This window comes from Mycteria americana, chromosome 3 (genome assembly GCF_035582795.1).
Source record: "Mycteria americana isolate JAX WOST 10 ecotype Jacksonville Zoo and Gardens chromosome 3, USCA_MyAme_1.0, whole genome shotgun sequence".
NCBI classification, from domain to species: Eukaryota; Metazoa; Chordata; class Aves; order Ciconiiformes; family Ciconiidae; genus Mycteria; species Mycteria americana.
Window position 1 is genome coordinate 74,313,137 of NC_134367.1, and position 19,084 is coordinate 74,332,220.

Sequence of the window (19,084 nt, forward strand, 5' to 3'; positions counted from 1 at the left end):
TGTTCTTTTCCCCCATGTAGATTTAATTTGGACACTCTTGCTATGTCAGAAAGTTGAAAGTGACATTCTTTTCTGAATTGCACCTTCAAGGAAGTACATCAAATGGGTTATTGCCTTCAGAGCTGGTGTAAATTCTCCCCAGCTTCATTTGTTCTTTTTTACATGTTCCCACAACAACACAACTTAGCAAGAGCATTGCAAGCTCAGCAAGGGGGTTCATACGCGCTACTGATGAATTTCAATTTGCATCCCCTTGTCAAACTTGGCTCTACTGTTTTAACAAATAATATACTCTCCAGCTTGAGGATGGACAACAAAGCGCACACCTTTCTGAAAGAGATGAAGATGTTGGAGGATAACACAGTTAAGTCATTTATTACAGTAAAATTGATTCTTGGCAGAAACTCTATCATCTTACAGTTCTGTAAATATCACCTGCGTGTGCGGATATGTGTATGGACCAGTGTTTGTAATAATAATTACTGAACACCTTCAGAGCATGCGATTTCTACAACAAAAGTCATACATTATCGCTGTAAATCCCTCCTATCACACAGGGTCATGTAATTAGGAAGCTCAAGCCACTTAAATTGCAGTAGCCAAATAAAAGGGAAATCACACAGAATACACCATGGCTAGTGGCAGCTGTGTCTTCAAACAATACTCTATTCTAGTTAAAGCCACACACACTGACAGAAAACAAATTATTTCTGTATGCATGATTCTCAGCAATTACTTCACACATTTCACGATCATTTCTCCATTTAATTACTTTCCTTGGGGATTACTTTATACTACAATACTTTGTATTCTATTTCATTTCAAAGGATTTTGAAAGCCAGGCCTCTTCCATCATTAAGTTTCCTGCTTTTAGTCCTTCTGAAAGAGTCTTACCAAGAGCTCATTCCTCCTACCTTCCTTCCAAAAAAGGAAAGCAACATAAATACAAAGACATTTTCTTCCAGAAAAAAGAAGCAAGTATCACAAATATTACTAACCGATAATGAAATTCACACTTCTACATTGCACTCAACTAAAAGCAGCTAAGCTAATGAAGAACACAAAAATCTACCATATCATATTTTATTACTGAAATCCACCAAGGAAACACTGAGCATGCGCTATAAAATGTATATATAAGTTACATAAAATTATGTGCTGCATTATCATGGCATATTTATCCATGGCACTGTAATTAATAACCAGCTGTCAGCATCCTGGAGTGGGTTTGGAACACATTAAACATAGGATGCTTAAGTACTTTTAACTTCTTTTTGTTAACATGCTTCTTTGAACAAGCAGAATTTTCTACATAAGCACTGTATTATTATGAATGCCTGAACAGGATTAAGAGGCTTTCTGGAAATGCAGAGACCCAGTGGATTTCATCTGCTATGTGGGAAGCCAGCGCTGTTCATGGGCTTCTCAGGTTTATATTACATTCATTATCTTCAAGCACTGTTAGGTGTTGACAGTTTTAACTGCCTTCATTGGAACGACGGCCCCTGCAATACTGAATGTGAGCAGAATTTACGATTTACCACCCATCTGTCAAGGCAGAAAGTCAGCCCTTCAGAAACGTGCGTCACGGCGCATCTTCCCCGACTCATCTGGGGGAGAGGCGAGTGGAGAGTCAGGGCGAGGGGCAGAGGAGAAGGGGGCTGGGGAGGGGACCCCCAGAGCTCCCTGCGAGCGTTAAGTGAACGGCCACACTCACCTCGCTGCAGGAGGCCACGCAACCTCCCAGGCACCAACAAAAATCTTACTATGAAGCTTACACATAGTTTAAATGGAACATAAGTCTGTGCCTCAACCTGCTATTCCAGAGGAGTCAGCATGAGCGTATACTTTGATAAAGATTTCCAAGAGTAGAGGCACATGTGAAATTGGGAGAGATTCCTTGGTCAGTGATACAAAGATGTTTAGATGATCTTGTGCTCTGTTCCTGTCCTAAAACCCAGGAATACCTTCCCCTTATTCTACTATTAAAAGCAGTCCAACATATCCAGAAGTATTCTTGGACTTTTTAAATTTTCTACCCCATCAAGAACATAAGCTTTGTCTATAGACAGTTTTTTCAAAGCATGCTCAGATATATTAAAAGCATATTTTTCTCATAAGTTTTTTCATTATACTATTATTGTAAGTTGCATTAAACCAACCAACAATTTTTAGGGATTGGATAAAAAAAGTCACACTTGAAATAATTGCCTGCTGGTGCCAGTATGTTAACTATTAGGCTATTATTAATTGATTTGGTATCCTACCAAATTATGTAGTGCAACCACAAAATGCTAGATGCACTACACACAGAATTTCACTGATGCATCTTTTCAAACTACTGCTTATGTTTTTTTAAAAAAAATTTATATCTTAAAATAGTGAACAAAGGAAAAGAAGAAATACAAAGGAAAAGATAAATCGATGTTTTAATACAAAACAAAAATGGCATTGTGTTGTTCCATACCAAAAAACCACTATCCATCCTTTACTAGTGAATTCTTTGACAAAGAATAAACTTTCAACCACACACAAAAAAAGAATGTTTTATCTTATGTCAAGTTGATAGTGTGAGTCAAAAGTCAAATGACAACATGTAAAACCTTTAAAGAAATTACAGCGGATGTCTACAGCATGCACTGTTGTATTTAGTTTTTTAAAACATGTAAGTGAAATATAACAAAATAAAGCCCTGACATTTGCTCTTGAAAATAACCCTTTGAAAGGCCCTCCAGTCCCTTGGAACTTTTCTCTGACCCTATTCTATTCTGTTATAATCTTAGAAAGAAAAGTCCCGCATAAATGTACACAAGGTAAGTAGCTTTGAAGTCAAAAGAAAAGTCATAGCCTATTTTAAGCATCTGAGTAACTGATGAAGAGGAACTCAGATATATGATCCTGCAAAGGCTTATATGTATGCTTAGCTTTCCATAATAAACATACTCCTACTGCCGAGCTGCTCACAGCGTGTGTCTAGTCGAATATTCACATAGAAGACCACCAAAATTTTGCTGTATCAAATTCGTCTTAAAGACCAGTCTGAAGCTATGAGTGAAGAACAGTGTTTTACTGAAGCAGCCACAAATACACAGTTATCTCAGTAACTGAATCTACTACACAGAAATTCATGAAAAAAAAGGAAACTAATAACAGCAAGGCTCAGTGGCTGCTGGAAGAGGTAGAAAATGGATTATTTTCATCAGTCACTAAAAAATAAAGTTTTGGTAGGATGGTGTTTAAATTTAAGATATGGACCAAAACCTGTGGCTCAGTTTTCAATAGCAGAGGATACAGAATATGAGGACAGGAGACGTGAACAAGAGAGGACAAAATCTTAGACTATTCAAATGCAGAGGTTTATGCTTGAATTTTGAGAACTAGATGATCTGCTTCCCATAACTGTGAGCAGGAATGAAAGTCATCAGGTCAGTGGGAAGATTTTTGCACAAACCTAACAGATCACTTGTGGCAGAACAAGAAAAATGTCCCAATGGTTCAGACCACTGGTCCATTTAGCTCCATATTCTGTCCTCAGCAGCAACGGGAAGGGGTATTGAGGGAGCGGGCATGGGAATGGCCACTTTCTGCAGTTCATCTCCCTCCCTGTTATGAGGACGGGCTCCCTACTTGCCGTGTCAGGAACACTTTCTTTATCCATTTTATACCCATATCCTGTACGTTCCAGTCCACTGTGGCTTTCATGTCACAAGATTTGGTGAATAGCAAATGCAGTCCTGAGTTCTGACTGGCATTTCCAAGTTCAGAGACACGTGGGTCTGGTTTGTATTATTCTTCCCCTCAATTTGCTACTTACATATTTTTCTACACTAAAACCATCTGCTGCCTTTTTGCCCTTTCACTAAGTTTTGTGAAGCTCCACCTGCAGTTCCCCGACATCACCACAGCATTTGATGACTCAAAAAAAAGCTCATCATCATGCATAAGATTAGAGATTTTACTGTTTCAGCTCTACTTCACATCAGTGAAGAACGTACTGATCAGAACCTGTCCCAGCATAAGTCCCAATGGGAATCCCTGTGCTGACTCTTCTCCAACCTGAAAATTTGCTATTAACCCCCAACTCTTTCCTTCCTGCCCCTTAACCCATGAAAGCACCTTTCTTCCAACTCCACGGCAATTTGGTTTCTTTAACAGCGTTTGGTGTGGAACCACAGAGTCTTTCTGAAAATCCAACAAAATTATGTCCACAGGATGCCCTCCCCTCGTTCATGCACCATGGACACGTTCCAAATCCTTGCTGGATTTCCCTTTACTGAAGCTGTGCTCACCCTCTCCCAAGAGGATTTAGCCATCTTTTCACTGATCTTATCCTTTATCATAGGCCCCACCATTGTATCATGGATACAAGTCAGACTTACTGGTCTCTAGTTTCCAGGGTGGTCACTTAAGCCCTTTTCATAGATGGGAGCTGTACTGGCAATCTGCACAGTGGCCATTTGAAATGGGATGCTACCCAACTTGGCCAGCAGCTCAGCAATTTTGCATGTTGCAGCTGAGTCCCTTCAGTACCCTTTGGTGAATGGCATCTGGTCCTGGTGAACTGTTAACACCTCATCTGTTCAGTCCCACATTTTCTCCATACTTGCATCAAATTCATCCAGTTTCCTACAGGGACAGCAGGGTGATTAGTACATGAATTTGAAAGCAGTCAGAGATGTAGCAAGGTTATAATGAAAAGGGAACTATGCAATGTAAACAAGGTTGTTGCTGGTGTTCTTCAACGATCAGTCCCAAGACTGATCTTCTTCAGTATTTTCCCTGAAAATACTGAAAAAGAAAAAAGGAGCAAGTGGAATTTGTGACTGACACAAAGCAGGGGAGGTTCACCAGCACACAGGAGTGTCCATCTTACACAGGACTGAATGATCTCAAGGATTACCGTACGGGAAAGGGACAGCTATAACACTTCAAGGTGCAAGGTCGGTTTATATCAAAACATTAGAGGAGGAAAGACCTGAGTATATACATCAAACTGTAATTAACTGAGTGTCAGCAGGACAACACTGCCCACAGGAAAAGCAAATATAATCCAGTGATGGATCAACAAGGTATATACAATGGAAATATTCTATTTCAGCTGAAATAAATCAAATTTATGCATACAGGGCATTTATGTTAAGGATAGAAATAAAAGTCTAATCCCACTTCAGAACAACTTCCTTTGATCTGTGCTGGAGGCCAAGAATAACCAGTCTTACAGCTTTTTCAAAAAAGCCAATACTGAGACCTCTACTCAATCTTTAAAAAAAGAAAACCACAAAACAAAAAAACAAACTTTACAGAAAAAGAGATAAATCTCACTTCATATAATGAACGAATTCCCCTCTTTTTTTTTTTTAACATTCTTTTAAACAATAAAGATTGATGTTGTCATTGGAGAAGAGACAGCTTTGTCTGATTGAATTTAAAAATTATATTAACATTGTAGATAATTAGGAATATTAATGATACTTATAATGTATAATAAAATATAACCTTGCAGATAAGTGTATTAACCTTGCAGATAATTAGAATAATTAGTGTTTGCAAAGAGTCATGAGCAGGCAAGCACTATATATAGCACTATATGCGCACACATATGCTTCCCATTACTATTTTTAGTAACGGCCTGCTATTCTTCTCAGGAAAAAACTGGCTGCACAAGGAGGTATTTTTTATTGGGAAGAAAACAAGAGAGTGGCACAGGAAAATTATGTTTTATTCCCAGATCTTCACTGATCTAATGAGCACATTCAGGTGATTTATTTTGCTACTATTCATAAGTTTCATCACCTGTCAAATGGTGCTTATTTCCATTGTAAAACACTTGAGATCTACTGATGAAGACCTTTACATAATCAAGTACTTTTATTTTTCAGTTCACTAAGTAGGCATCTAGGGCAAGAAATTACAGAATCTACAGATTAAAGAACAAAAAAAAAAAAATCACATGCAATATTGAAACGTATTCCCACAGCCTTAGAGTATCACTGCTGAGATAATACAGATTTAAAAAAATCCAAAACCCTACTAAAATAATTGTTCCCACTTAGTGAGAAAAGCATTTTGTTGGAAAGTGATTAATTTATTCCAAAAATCACCTGTAGTTTTCTTGAAAAAAGAAAGGAAAACTCTCTTAATTCAGCTAAACTAAATATTAATTTAGATTTGTATACATTTTTCTACTTCAGAAATATGACTGCACTAGCTGGAAAACCAAGAAACTTATTAACTATGAACTGGCCCTTTCTCAACTCCCATGAAACCCAAACTGCTGGAACATTAAACACTAACTTGAAACCATTGATACTGAGCAGCAATGTTTAAAACAAACAAATGAAACAACAAACACTGTTCATCAGAAACAAAAGCCCACAGTAGCACAGAGCAAAGTAGTTTGTAATTATGTTTTACAGAACTACTGTCTTCCTGTCTCTGGGGAGATATTACTAAGTCTTTGCTTACTTGAAAACATAAACATAACAAAGGCATTTTTGTCGATTACACTATTTTATTTATGCTTAGGTTACTCTATACACAATATTTTCAGTGATAACACTCGAAAATTTTACATTTGCTAAGTGAGAAAAATAGCTTTGTCATTGAGAGGGTTGGAAACATGAAGCAAAATGACAGAGTCTGTAGGGTGAAGAGAGAAGCAGATAGGAACTGGGAGGCTGCCAGCCAGCTCATCCAGCCACCACTGCTACCTGCCTGAAGGGGGACACAGGCAAATGCTCTTGTCGTTTCTGTATACTCCAAGCAAGACCAAAAAATTACGTCACTTGGCACAATGGCAGCACCAGATCACCAAACGCAGACTATATCCCGTGACAAACCATCAGGCTTCATACATTAAGAATCAGCCAAAAAGAAGATTCCCAGAGGAAAACTGCAGGGCTGCTGAACCAAGGACAGGAGTAGCTAGGAGAAAGGTCCCCATTTCCCTTTATCAATAGTCAGCATAGCTTTAAGACAGGTTGTCAACCTGGAAAATCTAGTCCCAGTTCTGATATTCATCAGCTCTACCCTTCACCTTTTTTTCCCGTTTCATAGTTCGTCTTGCCTATTCAGATGGTAAGTCCAAGCAACAGCCTCCTTAACACGTTCATAAAGCAGCATGGCAGCAAGTGCTAACCTGGTACAAAGATAATTCTCATTAACAAATATCACAACACCCTGTACCAAAACAGAGATTTTTTTTTTTTTTTTTTCTTCCCCCTCCTGCCACCTCAGGTCGTACATCCTGTAGGCTACACTGGAGCCTGGGTGATACTCAGGTACTGCATAAGTTCAGCAAATCCCCACTAGCTTGCAGGTCAGTTCTTCACCAGTAGTCTCCCAAACCACTCACTGTTGGTCGAACTTGGTACATTTCAATTATAAAGGATATGAGAACTATCCAAGTTTTACTGCAATAAGACACTCACCTGCAGTAATTCTATCTTAACTAATGCTGGAGGGTTTTTTGTTTGGAGTTTGTTTGTTTTTTTTTTTTGTTTAAATGGCACTAGATCCCCTCTCACATTGATCACTCAGTTCAAGATCAGAACATAACTCATTTCTCTCCAGAAAGTTTCCCATGAAAGGCTGGTCCACACTTTAACCTCCCTTTCCTCCTTCTACCATCCTCAAAAATGTCTTATCTTCTGAGAGCTGCTGCTTCTAATCGGAAAACCAACACACAGTGTGCAGAACAGTCTTGTGCAGAGCTGTGGCAGGTGCACCCGCCCCGACAGAAGACCGGGCGCATTCAGACCGCTGCATTCTTACTTTGCGCGCCCTTACGGGACACGTGCCGACCAGCACATACACACCTTGGGCGAGGAGTCAAAGTTGAAGCCCTCAGGCCATCAGAACTGACCACAGGTCAGATTCGACCGGGCTACAAATGGAGCCCCGCCGGAGGGCAAATGGAGTCGGTCCTCCGGGGAGCAGCGGGTCTGCAGTCGGGGACTCTCCCCTTGGGTGGGGACGCCGCCCAAGGAAACTCCTCGAGGCTGAGAGCCCTCTCAACCTCACGGAGTGAGGGACTGGGCGCATTTTGAATCCTCATTTCCAAAGCCGGCTGTGCAGTATTAATTCCTCGTACACCACCCTGAACCCGTGGTTTACTGATGTTGTTGGCGTGTTGAACCATTTTGATAAGCTTCGTTTCTAGTTAGTATTCTGCTAAACAATTTTGGTTCAAATACAGTTTATTTTTAAATTTATCACCTGCCTAATTTGATTTTGTGAGCCTCTATTTCTAGTTACTTTTCTGCTAAACAATCTTGGTTCCAATAAAGTTTATTTTGTTTATCACCTGCCTAGTCTGATTTTGTGGGCCTCCACGACAAGGGGATAGCATAAATTCTGTGCCCTGATTAACTCTGTGAAGTCCTGGGACTGAAGTAGCGCAAAAGAAATCAAAAAAATGCATATAAACCCACATTACCCAAATACATATTAAACATCCCAATTCCATTGCACTTATGTATCCATTTTCCCAGCTGCAGGACTTCAATCACTGTCCTTCAGTTGTTTAAAGATGGAACACTGCATTTCCTTTTAATTCTCTAATAAGACCTGGAACACTTAAAGAATAATAATAAAAAAGCAATGCCCACTTCAGTAAACATTCCTAGTGTCAGGTTTTAAGATTCAAGAAACAATCTTCATTCCCAAATGCCTTGCTTTTTCACATTATGTGTCAATGAGGAGTTCAACCAAGTCTGCTATTGAGAAGATTTTTTTTTGGTATAGAATTTAACTGCATCCATTTATCTCTGTTACAGCCCTTCTGCCATCTGTGACATACCATATTTCTTGAATTCATCATCAGGAGATGACTTGTTTCATATGTTACCTCTTTATGCTGCCGTACATGCATTCCAATCACTGATATTTTACCACTAGGAAAAGAATCTTCTGATTTCGAGACGCAGAGGGAGACTGATGACAGAGCCCTCAGCAGGACCCTGCATCTCCTCGACACCAATCAGAGATTACATTTCCTGCCTTCCACTGCAGCAGGAAAGCACCGGCTGAGCAGTTCAGAGGAGATCCAAGTAGCTTAGAAAAAAAACCCAGAGCCAATCACAACTCCCTACTGGACACAGCAGTCGCAAAGAACTGGATTAGTATGCAGAGCAGGAGGAAGATGCAAGTTATTTATTAACTCAGTCATCTGGGTGCCTTATTAAACAACTGGAGAGGAGGCAAGAGACACAGAATATGATAAAAATAGTGTGTTAGAAAGAAAAAAAAATCCCCCTCTCCTATGACAAAGACTAAATTGATTGGCACAGCTATTCAAATATCTTAAGACTAATTATACAACTACTCTGCTGTCTTATCTCCACACAGATTTCTTAGAGGGCCAGGAGGATCCAACAGTCAGCTCCCTTCCCAAGTATGCCACCTACATAGAAAGGCCAAAGGTTGGAAAGACAAGGGCCTGAAACTCTCAGCCAAATAGCCTCCTGAACAAGAAAAGGTCATCATCTTATCTGGACAAATGGAAATCTAACTTGAGAAAAAGAGAGGCACCATTCTTAGGTTGAGCTGCATCCTTCATAGGGTGCCAACAACAATAAACATCTGCAACAAGTTATCAAAATTGGCATATATAAAATGGGAGAATCTCATTCCTGAAATAATCTAGATGAGGAGGTGCAACACGTAGAGATTCTCTGCACATCACCTACAGAAGTCAGCTTGAACAGCTTGACGATATAAAGAAAACCAAAGTTAGCAGTGTAACTTGAAATGTTGCTGTAACTAGAATAATTTGGTTAGGATGGAAATCACATCATTTGAGCTCCCATACATCAGTCAAGGTCTGATTTAATTTCAGAGTTGTATGAACATAACGAGACCAGTTCTGTGCAAACTTTGTGCCGTGCATTGTATGTACTACCTGGAGTAGAGACCTGGTTTGGGGTGTATGAAGGAAGACAGACACTGGGGAAGAAGTTGCTATCTTTCATCACAGATTAGAAGAGAATCTGGAAGCAATCAGTTGCAACAAATCATGATCAAAAGGAGTTTAGGGTGTCAGCAGAGACACACACAGTCATGGATTGCCAAGACCCAAGTTTATTTTGGAATAATAATATGCAAACCTTAAGGGTAGAAACAAAACACACAGAGCATGTAGACGTGCTTTAGAAGACTCCAGTTATCTAAAGCAAGTCAAATATCCTTATCTGACAGCATTTAGCTATCACTGTTCAAACACGCAGCAAGGATGCATCAGTTTACATGGCACGCCACAGCTTTATTTAGTTCGCATAACATGAAACAAACTCCCCCAAAACACAACCATAATCAGGCACACGCTAGGTTTGGTACTTTGGCATAGGATGGCTATACTAACCTATACTTCCGTCTTGGCCTTCTTTGTATTCCCTTCACTCTGCAACATTTCTATCTCAGTTTCCAGAAGAGAAAGAATAAACTTCCAGTGACTCTCCTGGGTGGCCTCCACCCAGTCACATTCCTTACTTCCGTCTCCCACATTCCTTAGCTGCCAAGCCTTGCATCAGCACCAGCTTATTTTTTTTTTATTTCAAAGGAAAAAACTATCACTTCCATTTCCCATAAAAGAATCTCATAATTTCCATAGGGGGTAAAACCAAACTGAAAAGGACCCCTAAAACACAACAAATTCATCTGATGTACAGACTTATTGAAATAAAATCATAGCATCATAGAATTGTTTAGGTTGGAAAAGGCCTTTAAGATCGAGTCCAACCGTAAACCTAGCACTGCCAAGGCCATCACTAAACCATGTCCCTACGTGCCACATCTACACGTCTTTTAAATATCTCCAGATGAAGTACTCCATCCTAAAGTGTCCACTTACAGCCTTTTTTTAAACTGTAATGAATGTTGCTGTTTCTTGTGAAAAACTGAAACATTCCAAAAATGCTGTAGTATCAAATCCCATGTACTTAATCAAAAAAACCCTGCTTCACTAGAATATTGTCAGAAAAAAATAATTCAACTAGCTCTACCATCCAATTAAGGACAACAGCAGCTGGTTTTAAATTTGGACAAGGGAAGCCACAGGCTTCTGAAGTTTTAGGACTATAATCAGGTGCAGAAAACTAAAGAACAAACGGGGATCATTATCACAAAATGCAGACTCCAAAGAGCTCATTTGTGTATCAGTGACAACCAGCAGGACAAATAAAACTTAGCTGCTCACAGCAATATACATTTGCCACAACAACAAAAGAAAAAACCCAACACATCTTCCCTAGTCCTTGTGAGGCAGAGTATTTGGTTTGTACCACACTCTTCGTCCTCGCCTATTTATATTTGGGACAAGAGAATATTAAAGTTGTGGTCTGCTTTTTCCTCAGTTAATGTATTGCCTCTCCGCACACTCATGAGATGACCTTGGCAACTAATGATTTACCTCACCTGTTCCAGGAACAAGCTGATTGTAATAAATTACTCTGGCTTTCAACACTTCTTCTCCACCCATATGGCCCCTGGTATACAGTCATTTATCTACAAGGTTTTCTGAAACAAGTAGTGCTGATGAAGGAAACGCTCACACAGTAAAAATAACATTTCCACTTATTTACAAGAGGCAAGATTTTGAATGAATAATGTGTTCATGCTAAGCTTCAATACTGAATGTGTCCTAGGACTAATCAGTCACAAGTGTCTATGGTTCCAACCAAGCCTCTAAAAGTGCTTTTTTAAAAATTATTTTTAGGCTGATCACTGAAATAAAGCATCTACTACATATTACTTCACAGACAAGTTACAGCACTACTGCTGTAGGAACCAATACACCAGGCATTGATGATGTAGACATTTACTATGATCATAAGACAATTTCAATTTCACACCTGAAATTATGTAAGTCTATGCCAGCTGCTGCCACTTCACACGTGTACTCTTTATTTCTCAATTTCCCTACTTTAATAACTTCTTAAAACTCATTTATAAGTAAACAAAAGTATAACTTTGCCACAATTCCTGACCTCCCTTTCATACCTTTGCCATATAAGCCTCAATATATCGGTTGCTGGTGTAATGCATCTGCATGATTTGGCACCGTATGCTTACCAAAAAACATACAAGTTCATATATTTGTCATGTATTAAGAGGGAAAGAGACTGGTGTGAGACATCCTCTTTCTCACACTTCTGCAGATCATTACATAAATGAATATAAAAGGACAAGTATCTTTTACCGAAGTCATTCTAGGACAAAGAAATGAAAATTCTGATTCAATAAGAAACAGAAGAAGGGATGACTGTGATGCAGCTCTGTGACTATAGCCAGAATGATTAAAGAATTAGCCCAAAACCAAATAATGCAGTGCTTTGATTTCCCTAAAGTCCCCATAAATCTATCTCATGACAGTATTATTTACCAAACATCATGCCTTAAAATTTACAGTATCCAAAATACATATCTATATTTGTTTTACTGAATATTGTTCATCCTGCTACTACTGTTTTAGTTTGGAAAGACACACAAGACAAAACATACCAAATTCAACTCTGCAGTGACTCCACAAAAGTTTTGTACATTACATCAGGGACGAATCCTGCCCCTTCAATTTTCTGAGCGGCCAAGCAAAAAAACCCCAGCCCTATATACTGTCACAGGCACACAGACAGCATACACCTACCCCTCTCCAGAAGCCACCCGACCTAGAAAAGAGCACCGATCCTGTGGACAGCCTGAGAGTTAGCATGCACTCACACGTGGTCACGGCAGCCCGTTGCCTACCTGTTTTGCACGTGCACTTGCTGTGAAAGGGCGTGGAGCCCGGCACGGTCCCAGGCTGCGGGTGCGGAGAGCAGAGCCCCAAAGCACTCCGCCTGCCTCAGGTGCGCTGCTCTCAGACGTCAGAGAGAAGATGCTCCGCTGCCATCAGCCACCTGAGTGTGCCCAGACATCTGAAAGAGTGGTGAACACAGCAGCTGCCACTGCTGGCGCTCCTCAGTGCCCTGACTGCCGTTCGCTGGTACCTTACAAAGCTCCCGAGCAACCTATATGGAATTTACAATGTAAAAGGTAGATACAAGTGACTGGAACTTTTGCTGATAGGTTAAACTAACACAACAAGTTACACTCCAGTCTCATACGCAGGCACTGTAACATAATTCAAACTTGTGTTTTATATTTGCTACAAGAAAATCTGCACAAATAAAGTTCATGGAAGCCTTCATGCGAGAAGACTCTGCATCCTAGCAGACTTAAAAGATCTCCTTTGTACACCAAGACTAACCCATCAGTACCTTCAATAAATTCCATGTCATGTTCTATTACTTCTGAGATTAATAAATAAATCGTCAGTTCATCTCCATCTACGCTAGTTTAGCCCAGGTACTTCAAATACCCTTTCTGAGCCCAAAGGCTTACCCAGCAGTCTAACTCTGCAGAACAATGAAGCTTTAGCTTATTATGCTAATTAATTAAACTAATTAGGCAGCTTCAGATAATGCATGTAAATGCAGCTGGTTTCAGAATATTTCATCTTAAAAGGCTAACATAATTCAGCACGACTGAAGGCAAATAGTCACTTTTATAGTGTTAACAAACAGCTGTAGCGGGTTGTCTTGCACAGGAAACTGTTGCTGTCCTACTCCCACAGAGAGAAACGTTCGGGGACTCCACAGTACTTAACAAATCGAAAAGACTAAGCTCAGCTCCAGGACCTCGAAAGCGTAACTCGCACATCTACCCAGCATACGTGCCTTGCTGCCCCGAAAATTCCCAGCAGTATTTCAGGCGACACCGAAGTCTAAACCGTGATATTCCTGCTATCATCTAGCTAACTTTAATCTGAAAAAGTCTGATTTTGCCTTCGTGCAGCAGCCAGAGGTTGTGTTTGTTACGGTCACGGGTCTATTTTGCCTCACAGACCACAAATGCCTTATTTGAGCTTCACAAGCTAAACGATCAATATGGAATTAGCATGATATAATATACTTTTGGCTTACATATTCAATCCCTTTTGGAGCAGAATATTCCAAATACTTCAGTGTTAAAAATGTATTAGCATGTCTTTGATTTTGCCAACATAAAGATTAGCTACGGATTACTACTGTCCCTTGAAGGTCCAAAGGCCTCAAATGTAATTTCTATTGCTAGGCTGAGCTTCAAATAATAGATTCATTTGAAGTCTGTCCATTCTACATTTTGGCAAGCCATTCACAAGTGCAAAGTGTACCTCTTCCTCATCTTGCTGCATAAAAGCACTTGCTAAGAAGATAGTGAAAAAAATAATATCAATATTAGGGTGGATGAGTGCAAGGCTAGAGAAAATGAAAGTGGCAGAAGGAACATCCAAGCTGAAACTCTGACCTATATTCACTTTGGGTAATTACTAGAAGGATGAAAGGCCAACAGCCTTTAAAACTAGAACTTGATACTATATATTTTGGTAGAAAAAAGGTACTGAGATCTTAGCAAGAAAAAATTCAACATGACAAATGACAGTTATGATTACATAAAACTAAGAGCAGCAACATACTGGCGGTCTATCCCATTTTTGCTCGCTGTTTATCTTATTTCCTTGTCATTAAGGAAATACCTCTTTTGCCTACATGGAACTGTAGGGACATTTGACAAAGTAATTAAGAGGAGGACGATCACGATCAGCTGCCTTTGCCCTGTTACCAAACACAGTCGATACACAGTTCATGACTCCAGCAGATGTTCATGCTTTACAGACTTACTGGGAACTTAAGGTCTTACTTTTTCTGTATCACAGGGAAAACAGAGTCTAAACAGAGAAACCACTGAATTATTAGCAGCAAGTAATAACCCATCCAGCACAATCCACTATACAAATGAACAAAGAATAAACTCTGCCCATCAGTTTTATTTCTGCAAATCCATAGCTACTTGAAAACAGGCAGGCTTGAACTCTCTCGACAAATGGAAGAAAAGCTAGTTTGAGCAAAGAACTCTGTCAGGGCTGTTTGCCACTTACCCATCACTCGCTACCCCTTCCAGTTAATACTTGGCTGAAATAATCCTGCACACAAAACATGAATCTACAGCACACAGGATGGAGGGTAACGTATTTTAAGGAGGCAGAGGCAAACCCTGACTCTGAAGAAGCATTCATGAACCCCCCCATCCCTCATGTCCTCATCTCTGCCTCTCCTCCGTCTCCTAACGCTCCCTATGCCACCTATCTTTGCATGACTGGGGGCTTGTGCAATCCACAGGAGTAATCCAGGTCAAAACTAATCCTCTCACACTAAGAGAAGTGTGTGTGTGTGCTCATACAAGAGAGGAAGGTAGCACAGATTTAAAATCAACACCCCAAGAAAGGCTTTTTAAAAAAAAAAAAAAAACAAAACACACACAACCAGTTTAAACTGCTTGTAAAATAAGGCCCTAATTCTGATTTAGACCATTTCAGCTAACGCAGTGAAAGTACAGTCATTAAAACCCGATTTGGCAAAAAGCATCTCCAGTTATGCAAGAATGCGATCTCCTTGAGCAGCTGCGAGGACTTGCAGGATATGTGGCTCCCGGGCAAACTCTTCCTCACCCTGACAATCAATTCCTGGACTTCAAACACTGGCGTGTTGGCTACATGATAGAAACTCACCTGGGCTTCACAAATACATCAGAGATTGGCTGCAGAAACTGGGGCCGGACACCAGCTAGGGATTCTCAGGTCCTCCAGGGAGGAAGAGGATGAAAGGGAGAAATGCACAGATGAGGCTTTACAGACCAGAGAGATTCTGCGGGAAGCCTGGGCCAAGTTTCATCAGAAACCAAAAGTTCACTCACCTGGAATAATCCAAATGAAACATTTCAGATTCTTAATTTTCATCAAAAAATATCCAGCGATCTCTAGACCTGAATACAGCATGGTGAAAAAAAACCCTCTTTTCTGTTGAGGATTTGGGTTTCATCTCTCCTGCTTGCATTTACAAATGCTTAAGTCCTTAACCATGATAAAATAAAGCTAAAATCCCGTTATTCTAATTTTCCGGTACACCCTGTCTCACACTATTGTAACCACCTGAACAAGGTGCTAAGGTGGAAAGACTCTGCCAGAGTGCGCAAACTCTAAAGCAACTAGTACCGGGGTGGTCGCTGCTGCATTGCAAAACCCTGTTTCAGATGCAGAATTCTGACAAGGAGAATTTCCAAAGGCCACACTTAAGATATTTTGCAAGCAGCAAGATGAATACAACTGTTAATGCAAGATAGTGATTAAAACTTTAGTCAACTATGGATTCCACATAAACCCAAGCTAAAATAAAGTACTGTAAGTTTATCCTAGTAACACTATTGATCAGAAATAACTGGGACACCCTTTCCATGAGAGCTTGTAGAAACAAACCCCTGTCATCCAACAGTTCAGAAACTTCTCTAGTTTTGGAGTTTTCCAGTCATTATTTCTAACAAACATCTATATAATCAGTAACTATTTTCTAACAAACAGCTATATAATCAGTAACTATGCCGGTACATTTACATCGTGACTTGACTGCTAATGCACCTGATCACTATCTTATCTTAGTTAAAATCCAGGTTTAATAAGAAGGAAAAAGTGCTGTTTATGCTAATGCTTGAGAATGTTCTAAAGAAACACGTTATTGTTAAAATACCTTCAACTCTTCTGGTTCCCAAATGCAGAACTATTCAGAAATAGTGCTTCTTAAAGGTGGTAATCTGTTCCCCTTGAGTTTTGATGCACGAAGGTATCAGAAAAGAGGAAATATTCAGGAAAGGAAGAAAGTGGACAGGAAGGAGAAGTGTGAGCAAAAAGCTTCCTATTCTTACCTTATTCCAAAGGTACTTAAAAATAATTTGCAGGTAAAATGTGTCATCCTTCTTTCTATATGATTTTAAAAGTTCACAGTTACAGTATATTAGCTACCTTTTTATCAATTCATATATACCTAGCTATGCATTTGGGGTATGAGGAGGGGTGATGAAAAGGACTTATTTACCTGACTTGCTAGGCAGAACTGAGTCTGGCAGCTGACCTTAAAATTCCTGGACTGTAATAGAAACTAAAGAGGGAAAGAAAAAAATAGATGTGACACTGGCTGTTGTAGTCCAGCTACTTCATTTTAGTTGTAATTAATTTCCAGCAACAAAAGAAGATACAAAGGGTTACATATGTATTCTTTAATGTACAAGATTATAATTAATCTAAGGTCTGTTTTAAATTTACTGTTATCATCTATTAAAGAATAAATAATTTTACAGCTTTCTCACATGTAGCTCTTAAGCTCTAAATCACTGACCATAACTAATAAGCAGTGTAATAGCATGAGTTATCTGAAGTAAAACCACAGACTGCAATTTTGTTGATTGTAAATCATCATCATTTTTAATGCAAAAGCAACAGCAAATCTCTGTAATTACCGGGTGCATTTTGAATCACTTTTATGATTACTGCTCTATACCCATTAAAAATCCAAAACACTGAACTGCACAGGGTATAAAACTAGAATTATGATACACTACAAGCTATAATTGAAATCCATAAATTTCCTTACTAGTGTTCAAGATTATTTTGTTGCCAAGAATTGCAGCCCTGCACAATTAACTTTAAAAACATTTACTTGATCTAACAGAGTGGTAGTGGCAAGGACAGTAGTAGTTGCTTTGCAGTATTGAAAAAAAAAAAAAAAAAACTTAAAAATGTTGAGGGTCAGATTTGGTACTCCTCCTTGTTTTTATAATACATCTGGCCATCAAAATCACAAAATTAAAAAAGAGTCTGCTCTAAGCATTATAAATAAAAACTGAAAAGGCCAGCAGTGGTACACATGTAGTTTGGACCTGTAATTACAGCTTATAACACCCATACGACTTACCACCTACAGCACTGCCCAAGTACGTTCCACAGTAGTAAAACACTGTATATGATTTCTTTTTTTTTTTTTTTTTTTTTTTAAAGTGCCCACACACTACTTGGGCAATCTATTGCATTCCTTTGGTAATAAAAAGAAAATTGGCTTCTAGAAATATATGTTTTCTAGGAGGGGTGGAAAGGAAATCAGAAAAATTAAATACCTCATAACAGGAAAAGGCTTTACTGTTTCTAGATATATGAAAGTGTATGCTAGCTAGACATCTCATAGAATACTAGAATAAAAATTCATCTGGAATAAACCCACATTAAAAAAAGAAGATAATACAAACTTAGATGGGTGCAGGAAAGGGATATCAGGATGTTCATGGATTTGGACAGCCCAATTTACAAGGAGAGACTGGAAGAGCTTTCCTTGTTTGAGCTATCAGAATGAAGACATAGAAGAGATATGATTGCTCTTATCATGCTGGCGAATCTGGGGTATTCCTTGAATGGGAACTACTGTGTAGGTGCAATTAATCTCTACATGCAAGGAAATACACCCATACTGGAGACTATGCACAGGTGGAGGGGCACTGTGGTATTCTTTTTCTTCTTACACCATATCCTACTTAAACTAAGTCATCACTAATTTAAAAAAAAAAAAAACAAACACATTAACAAATCACTAATAAATGTGGGCTGGAAATTAGAAGACAGTTCTTATTCAAAAAAAAAAAAGAAAGGGGAAAAAAACCCCAACAGTTTTGAGGATCTTGAAGTGCTTCTATTAGGATGAACAATAGGAACAAACGAGTTTCCTAAATCAGAGTCTTCCACACCTACTAATGTCATTGTCTGCTCCACTGGTCACCAAAGTTTATTTTAGTGTAGGTAACAATTATTTTTCATTCTGGTGGGGTTTTCCTAAATTAAAGACACTGAAAAAAAATCAGTAAGAGGCAATTTGCAGATCCATCCTGCAGAACCTCCAGGGACAGAACTTGAACGGAACAAGGTAAAAAGTATACTTCGTCCTCCCTCCCCCCCACAACTGTAACATGGAAATTTCTACATGACCAGATCATAATATCCTATTATGAGCCACAGTCATGGCTGAAGAAACATTCTTTAATCTCAAAGTCCCTTTTCACTGACTTATAACTTCCCCTAAATTATTTCCTAATTTTCCCAAAGCTCCAGGCTAGGAGCAACCATGCAAAATATTTCCCCCAAAAGCAATATATTGAACTGTTTGTTCTCAGGAACAGTGTGCTGAAAGTGGGTAAC

At 39.2% G+C, this 19,084-nt stretch overlaps 1 protein-coding gene and 1 long non-coding RNA gene across 3 annotated transcripts in view; both read right to left on the reverse strand.

The window, feature by feature from the left end:
- The window catches only part of LOC142408474 (SAM and SH3 domain-containing protein 1-like), a 584,518-nt gene that overhangs the window by 546,757 nt on the left and 18,677 nt on the right, over positions 1-19,084 (reverse strand). The window lies entirely within an intron of this gene.
- Positions 3,029-16,641, reverse strand: LOC142408476 (uncharacterized). The gene is made up of 4 exons (XR_012775302.1): positions 16,596-16,641; positions 15,584-15,655; positions 12,742-13,004; positions 3,029-4,626 (listed from the first exon to the last, which is right to left on the reverse strand). It is a non-coding gene; the product is annotated as an uncharacterized LOC142408476 (long non-coding RNA).